Raw genomic sequence first — 12,106 nt, forward strand, 5'->3', positions numbered from 1 at the left:
TTTCACATTACATGTAATATATGAACTCTGAAAAGGTGGAAATAAATAAATCAACTTGTATATTTATGTGGTTTCTTGTAATCTGTTTTCACTGAAGCATTACAAGTATCAGATACCAGTCATTGGTTGGAGCAGTGCAAGGGCACTATTGTCTTTGCCTTTCACAAGGTGAGGATAAACCACACTCATCATACACTAACACACATCTGTGGCCAAGTCCTTGGTTTACACTACACTCAAGAACCTTTTCCCCACCTGTATACATGTTCTGTGGGAATGAGGATTTTTGTTGGGGGAAACCACCCAGAGCAAAGAGGAAACCAATGCACCTCTTCAAACGGATAGATGGAATCTGCATTGTGGTTTGTCAAGGAATTTTTCACTTGTTTGTGGTCTGAGTGGAGTGGTTTGTGTAGGTTAGAAATCAAAGGCCCTCCCATAATCATTGAGCTCTTGGTAGTTAGACCAGAGCACAGTCTGTAAGTGGTCAATGATGTTTATTTTTGTAGTCTTGCATCAGTTCGCTGTACCGGTATATACCACTGGCCTTCACCAATACATGGAAGTTAGCAAGTAACTGCATAGTGGTATAATCTGAGCACTCCGATTTTCATCCACCCTTAATAATAGCCTCCATTGTATAAGGTGAGAAAGAGACCGGACCGTGCTCTAGTGGTCGCTGGGACATAGAAATGCGGGTTCAAAAACGGACAGGTAATTATAGATTCAACCGTTCTCACTGATTATAAAGCTTTGGTCACAAACATCGCTATACCACGCTCGTGTGGCCATTAGTGTTCGTTGAAGCTACTTGTCTCCCACCAGTAATTGAATGCATATCTGTATGTCACATGCTGGGAAAAGTTCGTTAGTAACTGCATGAAGGGCGGTCAGTGATATGAAACTGACAGTCATCGTCTTACTGAGTATGGCATTAAGCAACAATCAAAGAATAACCTTAAGCGAGAACATCTTGAGTCGAATAGAACATTGTCCACTCGCGTTGGATATGGTTAAGGTACTTGTATCTGAGAAGCATTCAACACAGGGTAGGTTGACATAGGCATTTGTTTTATTGATGAACTGAGTAGACCGGTATTTGAACTTCCTTCAGGCACGGAAACGTCATATAGGCGTGGTACGTTATCCATAGCGCCTTGCGCTAACAGAAGCAGTCCGCGGCATTAGTGACTGTAGTGGCACATGACAACTCGAACGTGGTTGCTCCTCTGAAATAAACACAACTCTCATATTTTAATAGAAAGTAGATATTCAAAGTGCTTACAAATTAAGAAATCAATATCGCGATAACACTTGTTTGATGTGATACACATAAACTGTAGCCTGCTGAAGTAACTCTCCTTCATGCCATGCAGCTGTGATATTCTCGTAACAAATCTGTTCACGCCTCACACAAAAAGGCGCATAACAGTCACATGAAATTGTTTGATCTCATGATATAAATTTAAGCATGTTTTCCAATACTATCAAAGCACTGTGGTGGAGATCTGGGACCTTAAACCATTGAGTTACCGCTTTCGGTAACTATATATTAACCCCTGTCTGTAACCGCTCGTGTGGCCGTTTGCACTAACATTCGTTGGAGACCACTTAGTTTCCATCACTATATGGTGTGCATATGTGTACGTCACATGTGAGAAAGTTCCTCAGGAAAGTGCCAAAGTTGGGTGGTTTTCCACGGGAGCTCCGATTACCCCTACCTCTACAAATAGACTTAGTATGGCGATAAACAGTAATCAGATATTATATATAAATATTTAAATATTAGATTCTATGCGTAGAAACAGACATTCTCATGTACCAACCTTCAAACAAAATTGATGTTCCGGGTCAATAATCGCAAAGCCATGCAAACATATGTTAAACATATGTGACATTTCTTTTTCCTTTGATACAGGGCCATCTTAAATATTGCTAGGTAAAATGGTATTTGTGATTTACCTACCCACAGCTATTGAATTCACATTCGTTGTTATAGTGTTTCCAGATTTTGTCAGCGCCCTGTGCGCAAATTGGGGAGTAGATGGCTAGGCAAGCGACTTCACCACACCCTTCTGAACTCACCAAAGAGATTAACACTAAAATTGGAGACAGTAATAATTCAACCTTTAGAATACAACATCCCTGCACTCTATTCTAGAAGCTTAAAGATACCGAACACTGTGAGAAAGGAGCAAGATATAAACCACTAGAAACTGAGGGAAGGTGTAAGATATAATCCACCAGAAACTGTTGGGAAGAAACAAGATACAAACCACCTGAAACTGTTGGGAAGATGCAAGATACAAACTACCCGAAATTGGGGCAAAGAGCGAGATATAAACCACCCGAAACTGTGGGGAAGAGCTAGATATAAACCACCCAGATCTGTGCGGAAATTATAAAGGTTATTCAATCTACAAACCACCAACTACTAAGGGAAAGGAGCAAGATATAAACCAACAGAAACTGAGCAAAAAATTGATAAACCACATGACTCTGTGGGGAAGTTATGGACAAGGATAAACTCATGGTTTCAAGTATACACTGTACATCGGATGTGCTTCCCTTTCAATGTTTGCCTCTAATGATATTCTCAAAACGTGCACACAAAAGAATTACATATGCAAATTAAATTACTTATCGTAGAAAGTTGCTATTGAGTTAATGTTGTAAAGACATACAGACCTTACATAGTACACAACTTCACGGCCTAAAGCATGGTATGTGGTTACTCAAACAAGCTTACTTACCGGAGGCAAAAAGAACGCAAACAGCTCTTTTGAGCATCATTTTGACGATTATCCAAGGCGTGAGTCGCTAATCCTGCCTATATATAGTTAGAAGCCAAACTTAAGAGGATATTTAATATGCAAGCGAGGTATCTGACATCCACTAAGCGTCAGCTGCACAGAACGTTAAAACCGTTCAGTAAAAAACCAATCAGCTATTTTGGGAGTCATTGAGCTAGACCAAATATTTACATTGTGCGCCAGACTGATTTTGTTGACGTTAAGTTCGCGTCACCTGCAGATATGATGAAATATAGACCTACACCCGTACATTTCTAAGCCTACACATGTAAAGTGTAAACGTGGAGCTTCGATGGTCGGTGTCGGAAAGTTGCTGTTGAAAATTACATTAAAGCATGAATTATCATCATTTGCAGTGAAAACCACGAACCTTTATTAAACCACTGCAATAACTTTGCATCTTCAGGAGTTCCAGAAGATAGGCATAGTTGTCTCATATTTTTTAACTCTAATTACCGCTTGCTTTCTGCTGTCAGAAGACAGCAGTAAAGTACGTGACATACATGTAGAGTACGCTGGCGTTACCCTACAACCTTTAGCTCTGATGTACTACAGATTTAGTAATCTATTGATTTTAATTTGTAATAGACACGGAATCAAGAGTTGGGGGTTGGGGTGGGGTAGGGTGGTAGTGTGTGTGGGGGGGGGGGGGTTAATGAGTAACGAGCCAGGCTCTAGTTTTTGTCTGAATGCTGTAGTCTTTTTATATTATACTGATACTGAAGATCTCATCAAAGTGACGATCCATTAACTTCTGCTGTAATTAATTCCAACCTCACTCTAAGGATATTTTAGCCTTATTCCCTGGTGATTTGGTTAAGGTTGCCTGAAATGAGATACAATTGAAGTCAGAAGTCAGATGACACGTAGAACTGCAGCCTATGTTCAAAGAAAAAAATTTCATTAGGAGTTCTTCAAAGAGTATGTCAGATTAAGGACCATTAATTACTGTTGAGGGAAATGGTTCTAATGATTTTTTGAATTTTTTAAATGAACAAAATAAATTTTACACATTAAACTTTATAGTGTTTTTATTTTTGCCCCATTCTTACCAGTGATGTGACATCAGATGTTTGCCAGACTGCCTTCTGTATTCAAAAGGCATAGTCATATAGAAATATAAATGCATCACCGAATAGACGTTAAACCTATTTCAAGTCAAGCACATGTATGTGACGTCACTGTTAACACATTTTGTTCCAACAGGCCACCTTCAAACCCTGTGCTACTTTTCCAAGCAAATAACTCGGTGTTATAATTCTAAAATATAAATCAAACTAGGACAGTGTTCAATGATCTTTTATCTGACGTATATATGGACTTCATGACTTCAGGTGTTTTGTTGGCCTTTAATATTGTTATATTGTTGTATATTGACAATAGCACGTGTTTGATCAAATTGCATGTTAATGTGCAGGTCTGTTAACTTTTGATAAAAGGGCAGCATATCACGGTGTAAACAGTGTACCTGTACTCATATGTGAACTACTTCAGCTTGGGTGACGAGAATGACCGTATGTTAGTCCAGCGAAAAGGCTTAAGGAAAATGTGGGTAAAATCATTTGTCATGCAGCATTATTCTTATAACCTTCCGTGGAAGACATCGCAAGAGATGGGAGTTCATTCCCGGCTTTTATTCCCGACCTTTATTCTAGGACATGTAATTTGTGGATTCTCCGGCTCCTACCGTTCGTGTATGCATGGGCTCTATATGACAAAAAAGTTGAAACCGCTGGTGTGACCGTTTGCAGACATCGTCTTCCAGCAATATGATGTGCACATCTGTACCTGGCCTCATCGGTTTCCTTGACCCATAAAAATGACCGCTATTAAATAAGCGGGAATTGTTTTTATATTAGTTGATACTCGAGTAGCTCAGCTAACCGTATTCATATTTTTATGATAACATTTTTTGTACATATTTAATATAAAGCCTTCTCTTTGATGTCCACCATCACAAAATAGGCGAGATCAATGTTAGGAGCCCTATGAAATTCCTATGAATTAAAGTGAAGACATTGCAGGTAGTTAGTTATAATTATGTTGCGCAAAAATGCACATGAATTTAATTATCCATTGTTGATAAATCCGGTTTTCCTGATAGAATGCACTTGATGACATATATTCGATGTACTTATTATTTGGTGGATATTTAATGTGAACATGAGTGAGAAGAGGAAATTAGAAGATTACAAGATAAGGCTGGAAAACAGACATTCTAATATAGAATCCTCTTGGCCTTGGTCTTAAATTCTTACTGTCTGGGTTTATAAATGTTTTTGTATCTCTGATCTGATTACTATTCCTATGGTTATTTTCTCATTAAATTATATACTGCATGAGTTTGGCTGAGGATTTTGTGTTCCGGGTCACTGGTACTTTTATCCGGTTCTGCTTACCCTGAGACGGGAAAGATGTGAAGCTTACTAGTCCAGACGGGAAATCGAAAATTTGGCGTTCCTCTATCATGGTACAGTAACCCGTAATGCCTTAGCAGCTTGGTAAGACCTTTCGTTAAGACGGTTCATTGCGTGACCGCTGTCTACAAACTTTATTGAAGTTTAAAAACATATATACTGCGGTGTTTTTAAAGCCGACAGTAGCCAATTTTACTGTAGCGTTAATTCTGTCAGCTGAACAGCCTTGCGCTAAAGGTGAGGGTATAAGTTTTTACCATTTAAGCATTTACTTTCTCCCGCCATATAGTGCGGGCCGCCGTCGTATAATGAAATATTCTTGTGTACGGCGTAAGCCACCAATGAAATAAATACATAAATAAGTTTAAGCATTTACACTATAACGGTTTTAGCCTGTATTCTGTAGCCTCGTATTAACCTAATATAAAGATTTTTTCAGGCTATATGGTTTTGGGTTTTCCCTGGATTCTGCCCGGTTTCCTCCCACCATGATGCTGGTCGCCGTCGTATACGTGAAATATTCTTGAGTAAAACACCAGTCAAATATATAAATACTTTAAACTAGGCGATCCATGACATAATTATTGCCGGACTGTGCGCAACATGCGGGGTATCATTTTGCTCATACACCCATTTAAGATCATGATCAATCCGGCTTGTTAAATGGCACAAATCAAAATGAGGCTTTGGAAGGCGATTAATTCATCTGTGTTAACATCCTAAACGTATGAGAGAAGGTATATTTGAATCCATACCCTGTTATTTCTGATGTCACACCGAGAAACGAAATATGGTTAGTAGCATCTGAAGTTCATAAATGTAGAGAGAAGTATGCCACTATGTTGGAAGTCTGTATTCAGTCCAGTGTTAAATAACTGTAGACTAATCGATACTGAGGAATGATGACAGATAATTTGTCGCCTGCAAATCACGATCAGTATAATGAGATGTAGTCGTGTGGGCGTCTTTTCAAAATTGTTCCGATGCAGCACAACAAGACTTTAATGCATAGAATGCCTCATTGGCGTAGTTTCGTAAACGCGCCAGCTCGAGAATGTGGAAATGCGACAACGCAACAGTTCAGCTTAAAATGTCATGTTGCGGCTATGGCGCAGTGTGCATAACGCGCCAGAGCTACATTTCACATGCTCTTTAAATATTGCCTTCCGGTATGCCTGCATATAAATCAGGAATCTGCTGGTGATCTAAACATCCCCGAGGCCTGGTCCCTTTGCATTGTTCTCATGATAATGATTTTGTTTATTATTAAAATGTGGAAGGCAACGCAGCATTTTGAAATATTCCAGACCAGAGACATCTAATAAATGACAGTTAACATTACTGCGTTTTAACCCAGTTGTGTTTAAAACCATGGCGCCATGGGGTGTGTGAGTTACAAAAACTGTTGGAATGAAATTCTAACTGAGCATATCGCCGGTTAGTTATATATGACCATTTGTCAATTATGATATTGTCGTCGCTGCCCTAAATTTTTGCTCTCCATGCTGTAGCTCTTTGTATTCTCTGCTCTCAGACTCATAGGGCTATCGTGCGACACCAGGATATTTTCTTGTAAAAATGTCGTAATCATGTTACGCATATCAAGAACTACAAAGCAACAGAACGACATAAACGGTGGGCTGCTGACGGTCCACTGACCGTCATGGGCTACCATGCTCAACCAATGTTGAGGTTTGACATGAAACTGGTGTCATCACTTCGTATTAACCCTTTTTACCGAAATTTATAATTTTAGGATAAGCCATAAATACACAATATAACAAAATAAACAAAGTAAAATAAAAAAAAGCAATGGAACAAGGGAAAACAAAACCTAACACGTCATCATGTAAACAATGCTTATGTTCAAATAAATTATGTTCGAATACATCTATGTGAGATCAGGGGAGATTAACATTGCTTACATTGTACACATTGTCGTATTGTCGATACGTACCTAACTGACTGTCATACCAGCAGACGGTTTTGTTTTGTTATCATAAAGACGGAACTCTTATTATTGAATTTACACTTATACCACCCATGCACGGGCCTTTTGCTAGTCTAATGTCGAAGACAGAAAAAAGGTAGATACATACGCAGAGGGTTTGCAGGTTTACCGGTTGGCTACTGAGGAGCTGTATAGGTGACTACAGCATTAAAAACGCCTCAACATTTATGCTGTAAATCTTAGGTTCCCAAAACATTTTCTCAAGACAAATCCGTCAGGATACAAGAATTTTATCTAGTCACCACAGAAGCAGTTAATAAGGGTAACGTCATGGTAGTTTCCAATCGGTTGGCTGCTGCATGATATATAGGCTATCCAATAATACAATCACATTTGGTGAAACCATTAAAGATTACTAAGTGTTCATGCTTATTGCCTTTAACCCGAAATCGGAGGTCTTTGCTTCTCTTTGTATACTTAAAGAGACGACTAGCAAAGCTCCATGTTTCAAAAAACGATTTTCGAATGTTCCCACCGAGAAACATGTAGACAATAAAGTTAACGGCGGAATTAACTATGACAAGGGTTCCAGAAATAGTCAGCATTGTAGAATACAGATAATGTTCCTTCTTGTTAAAGCCGTAGGAAGGAACCACCTTAACCAGCAAGTTACTAACAATTCCTGGAATGGTACAGACGATGAAAATGGCGGATATTATAAGAAGCAGACGAGTGAGTTGGTATTCTTCCTGTTGATTGGTCATGATAGTCTGTCGGTATCGGGCAGCTGTTCTGAGAGAAACGATTATTGCCAGGTTACAAATAAATCAGTGGTAAAATTGTTGTTAAAATCTGACCAGCCAGTCCGTAGTAAGTGTAAAACAAAGGCATCGATCGAGAGAATTCACTAAGTATAGCCATTAGTAATGCTTTACCAGACGACCCAGTTTCGGAATGGAGCATGTTAGACCGAAAATGGTAGGGGAAAAGAATATAAATAGCGAAATATAAAGCCCTACCACAACCCTTCAATGATACCGATAAAGAAAAATTCATTTTATCTGGAAGCAGACATCTTCTTAACAGCGACATAGCCAAAGGTTTCGACTGGAGAAAACAGAGCAGCTCTAATACGTCCTCTCAGTAATGGATTGAATTACTGAACTTGTAACTCTGAAAACAGACAGTACAGAGGACACAATCAGTACGAAGTGTCAGTTACAGGTAAACCGATCAGGTATACTTCGATAGTGTCCCTGAGCTTCTGGTTAAGTAACGTTGTAAGAGAGAGCATATTGCCAACAATGCAGAGAAAGGAAATGATTGGGGTAATCGCGAAATAGCATATCATTTGTAGATCCCGCATCTATAAGATTAACCGGTGTGTCCGGATTTGTCCAATTACTATCCGTGCCACCAGTATCCCAATCTGCATGCATGGAAGAACAGATCGAGATCAGACGCATTACTCCAGACACTTCCAAAGGTAAGTTTCTCTGGCTTCACAGATTTATATGGGTCGATGTGGGTTTGGGTTTGTCCTAATACGTTGAACACCTGTCACTGTCCATGATCAGAACCCCAGCCAGCAATATTATCCTAAATGCCTGCTCGACTAGCATGTTTTTGATCCGCACCAATCTCTTATGAATGTGGTCTAAATAAACAGAACTTTTGCCATTCATTACGATGAAAGGAAGTTTAAACAAGCGACAAGTTTCAAAACTTTCTTTATCAAAATAACTGTGAAGCGGAACAAAACAAACCCGGTTGAAAAGGGAAAGATTAAAACTGGTTTAATAGTGTAATTTTTTATTGAAAGGTGATGTTGATATAACATGTGTTCTGACTTATAATCAGTTCAAAATATAGTTTTATTTATTTATTTGCTTGGTGTTTTACGCCGTACTCAAGAATATTTCATTTAACCGGCGGCGGCGGCCAGCATTATGGTGGGAGGAAACCGGGCAGAGCCCTGGGTGAACCCACGACCACCCGCACGTTGTTGACAGACCTTCCCACGTACGGCTGAAGGGGAAGCCAGCATGAGCTGGACTTGAACTCACAGCGGCCGCTTTGGTGAGAGACTCCTGGGTCATTACGCTGCGCTAGCGCGCTAACCGACTTAGCCACGGAGGCCCAAAAAATACTTCTAGAAAGCCGCTTAATGAGGAAAAAGATCTTTTTGGCTTTTTTTTAAAATTAGGTTTTAACATAATTATTAACAATATTCTGGTCAGATCAGGTCGCCTGACCTGTGTGAATTAACCTTCACCATTTTCTTGTGAGTGGACGGTCATAAAGGACATACAGTTACCTTGTGAATGTGTATTACAAAAGGCTTTCACCTTACACAAGGGTCCTGGATTATCGAGCGTTTTAATGTTAGTGTGACTATGGTATGTTCGAATCCAGTCTACGCCTCCCAACCTTGCATTTTATTACTACTTACATATCTATTATCATGGATGGTAATGTATTAGTTTCTTCTGCCTTAAATATCACCCCTATTAATAAATATAATCTTCAGTGCTAAGTAAACATCAATCAGGTAAATTTATGGATAATTTTTCTTTGTTGTTATGAAAAAAAATTTCGGAATTTCTATAGCAAATGTCCTAGCAAATAATCTCCTTTAAGCTCGGTTTACAGTTTATGTTCTATAAAAACAAAAACAGAAAACAAATTTCTCTAAACAATTAAGTTTATATAGTCGTTCTTACCTGACTGCGCCTTAGCGAACTCCTTGGTGAATGTTGCTGATGTGGGTAACTCGGATGATTCTCTTTAAACAAAGCAGAGCAATATAAAGCGACGTTTATAAAAATACATCTAGATCTATTCTATTGGCCCATAACGGTATGACAAACAGGGAGTTAAAACTGCCGTCTCTATGGCAATCGTGACGTTTAGTTAAAATAGGCCCTAAAAACCATGTTATTTCACTGTTTCATATTTGAATGGATCAGATCATTCAATACGCCTGATAATCATATGAGAACGCTTTGTTAGTTCCAGGAAGAGGTCAAATTCACTCGTTTGTCAACGATAAAGCTTAAAATGCATGTGAAAAACCCGTCTTTGTCATGGATTAAGGATAGATTTTGGTAATAGCAAATTAGGAATTTATCAAATTTTGAATTCCAGTTATTAATGGATGGCATTGCACAGTGTAATCGGTGATAACGATAACTTTACTTCAAAATACTTAAAGACGTCGCAATCTAACACTATCATATGTCAAACTGACAGGTACAGGTGTTGTATTCTGCATTTTGTTAAAAATCTTGTCATCTCTCATCATGTTATACAACTTGCAAACAACCCTTTGGCGGCTTAACATATATTAAGGTGCTGGCAATTACATTTTACAGCGTTTAACCTGTTGTATCATTTTAAAGTTTGGAATATGTTAACATCTGAGGCATTATTGATGGAGTAAAGATATGCTTGCTGTTAGCCAGATGAATTTTAATTTAGATCTATTTAAAGACCAATATTAAAGCGATCAATATTTGAAGAAAAACTCGATCTCCCATTGATTACTGGGTATTGACCCGCTGTCAGACAAATTTCAGACAAACACTCTTTCTGTTAAACTCAGATCACGAAACTCCTCATCTAAAATAAGATTTGTATTACTTTCGGATTAGAGTCATTATTACTGAACACAAGGGGATAGGAGTTCTATGGAGACAGATACATCCTAGTGGCTTGGTTGCGTGTACTGCGCGTTGCTCTCGTGATATGACTTAATTGATACATCACGCATGGGGCATTTGGAAACAAGGTGAAGAGCTCTTCAAGTTTGGATGGCCGGATACCGTTTTTAGCATACAAAATTAAGTCCTAAATTAATGCATATGTCTAGCCTGTACACTTTCAGCACGATTCGTCTTAAAGGAGTCTTATATATCATCCCATTCTATTTCGCTCTTTATTTCTTATGACCTCATTTTGTACAAGTCATAATGCCAACGGAACTTTCTCTTCGGTAAACTTTAAAATTGTCACAAACACTTCAAGTCCCCTTAGTCCTCTGTTAACGGAACCCTGGTGGCAATAAGCAATGGAACCTTGGTGACAATAAACAATGCCACCTTGGTGACAATAAACAATGGAAACCTTGGTGGTAATAAACGGTCAACAGTGCCCGTGTTGCGTCGTTCATTAGTAGTCTTACTGGAAGGCCTTTGGAGATCACTTATCTTCCAGCAATCTGAATATGGCATAAGCTCGGCAGGTAAATATCGGTGAGTCACAGGTGAGAAGTTGGTTAAGGTTTACACTCGGCACGCCAATTTGGTCCTCTCATGAAGATGATGGCTGCGTAGTTATCAGTGAAATATTCAATAGTCTGCTTCTAAAGTGACAGCAGGCAACTCGGAGCTTATGAGTGATAAAATACCGATGAACACATTGTTGTTTCTGCTCTAGCTGAAATTAACCTTTAGGGTTCTTTCTCTTCTCTGCTTTCTAAATCTTGTGTATATAAGGCTAGTTATAGTATCGGATTACCTAATTCCCCTTATAGTATTGCATAGATCAGCTATAAACTTAACTGTCTGTCTGCATAGATCAGCTATAAACTTAACTGTCTGTCTACAGCATCATATCCCGTAAAAGTTACCTGTAATAACTTCCCATACTGGGTTTGCCAGGTATACATTTTAAACTGTTTCTAAATTTACCACATAACACAGACCTCGTTACCGACACACCGCTGACGTATACGTGAAAGATTCTTGAATACGGCCTAAAACACCAATCAAATCAAAAAATAAATAAATATAGTCGTACTGTAATAATCATGAATCATGTGGAATAATGTCCTGATGTCTGACTGTAATGCTTAACAACCGTAAGAATAAATGCCCAGCGAGAGCATACACTTGTATTTTTTCTAAATCTGGTCAAGTAACCGT

General features: G+C 38.8%; 1 long non-coding RNA gene across 1 annotated transcript; it reads right to left on the reverse strand.

Annotated features, from left to right (window-relative positions):
* Positions 1-1,056: 1,056 nt before the first annotated feature.
* Positions 1,057-2,890, reverse strand: LOC135466467 (uncharacterized). Its single transcript, XR_010444117.1, has 3 exons — positions 2,754-2,890; positions 1,967-2,099; positions 1,057-1,229 (listed from the first exon to the last, which is right to left on the reverse strand). It is a non-coding gene; the product is annotated as an uncharacterized LOC135466467 (long non-coding RNA).
* Between the last annotated feature and the right edge of the window lie 9,216 nt (positions 2,891-12,106).

This window comes from Liolophura sinensis, chromosome 6 (assembly GCF_032854445.1).
Source record: "Liolophura sinensis isolate JHLJ2023 chromosome 6, CUHK_Ljap_v2, whole genome shotgun sequence".
Classification (NCBI taxonomy): Eukaryota; Metazoa; Mollusca; class Polyplacophora; order Chitonida; family Chitonidae; genus Liolophura; species Liolophura sinensis.